The following is a 1,880-nucleotide window of genomic DNA, read 5'->3' on the forward strand; positions in this document are numbered from 1 at the left end:
GCGGAGATTGCAGTGGGCCGAGATTGAGCCACTGCACTCCAGCCTGGCCACAGCCTAAGACTCCATCTCAAAAAATAAAAAATAAATAAAAATGGGATCCTGGGCTGGGCGCGGTGGCTCACGCCTGTAATCCCAGCACTTTGGGAGGCCGAGGTGGGTGGATCACGAGGTCAAAAGATTGAGACCATCCTGGTCAACATGGTGAAACCCCGTCTCTACTAAAAATACAAAAAATTAGCTGGGCATGGTGGCGCGTGCCTGTAATCCCAGCTACTCAGGAGGCTGAGGCAGGAGAATTGCCTGAACCCAGGAGGCGGAGGTTGCAGTGAGCCGAGATCGCGCCATTGCACTCCAGCCTGGGTAACAAGAGTGAAACTCCGTCTCAAAAACAAAACAAAACAAAACAAAACAGGATCCTGCTATGTATATTAACTCCTTAATTCTTTTTAAAATAACAACCTATGGACATCTTGCAAGTGGATCACACAGATTTTACTGTTTTTGTTGCTAAGTGGCTGTTCCATGGGCTGCTCAGCCGTTCCTCTGTCAATCGAGTCAGAGTTTGTTTGGTGTTTCGTTTTGTGCCTCTGCAGTTGTATTGGTAAAGGATTGTTTTTTTAAGGTAAAATCATGACTCACCTAGAGATGCAAAATAATTGTGTACTAAATATTTTACTCAATTCATTGTTAACGAGGCAATAATGTTACAGAATATCCAAGAGACCAGAGAGACCAATGGGTGAAACAGGAGGATTTTAAGGCGGCCACTGGCTCAGAGGATTAGCACCCAGGTCTCAGCTGCAGAGAAAGAAAATGGGGTACTTTTATACATCCAGGATGACGTAGCAGCTAACAGGTTTACAGAAGTCAGAAAAAAGAACTGTTAATTAATTTGCAGCATGTCTTGTGATGTATGTTACATCTGAAAAATAGCCTTTTGAGAAACATTGTACATTCTTTGGGTGTTATCTTGCCCTGTGACCTTGCAGCTGGTTAGCAAGAAAAACAGGAGTCTTGAGATGCCTGGGAACTTTGCTGAGAATGTGGGGAGAACAGATAAGGTAGGTTTTGCAGGGAGTTAGTTAATTTCAAGCAGAGCTGGGGGGTTAGGTTTATATTAAACAGCACATAACACAGCAAAATTTTTTATTATATAGCAACTACAAATTATAAGGTTTTGTTTGCACTATAACACTTTATTGTATAGCAACTATAAATTATAAGGTTTTGTTTGTACTATTACTGCTATTATTTGATTCCCTTCTTCTGTAATGAAGATGTTTAAACCAAAGACAATTCAAAGAACAGGCACATTTATAGATGAATATCAAAGTGAACGTGTAAATGGACACAAAACTGGCGTCTTTCACAGGTGGGGGAAATAGTCAACTAAATCTCCAAGGAACAGAATTTCTGCATGTGCATGTGCTATCTTCTCATTGCAATCAATTAGCCACAATGTTGTAAAACAGCCCAAAGGCCAGAAAGGCCTCAGAGACCCCAGTACCGAAACTGGAAAGGAGGGCCTTAACAATGCAGTTTTCCATCAGAACATTTTCCCCTACTGTTTCCTCTTATACAGGCGCTTTTCTTTTCGTGAGATAGCTGTCCCAAGGTAGGATTGCTGTGTTAAACGTTTGTGCGTTTAAAATGGTAAGAGAGACTGCCTGATTAGCTTGCCACAAAGTGTATTTAGAATGTTGTGTCATCTAATAATAATAATAAAGCCTAGAAAAACGCCCCCTGATATTTAATGACTAAAAGCAAAGCAAAACAAAAAAGACTATAATAAATCTGGAACCAATTTCGTGTATACCGAAAACCAGAGGACTGAGTGTCTTCTAGTTCGACAGCTGTATCAGCACTATTTATTAAATAAA

The sequence above is a fragment of the Aotus nancymaae genome, unplaced genomic scaffold (genome assembly GCF_030222135.1).
Source record: "Aotus nancymaae isolate 86718 unplaced genomic scaffold, 86718_ANA_hifiasm-v0.15.2.pri h1tg000015l_1, whole genome shotgun sequence".
NCBI lineage: Eukaryota > Metazoa > Chordata > Mammalia > Primates > Aotidae > Aotus > Aotus nancymaae.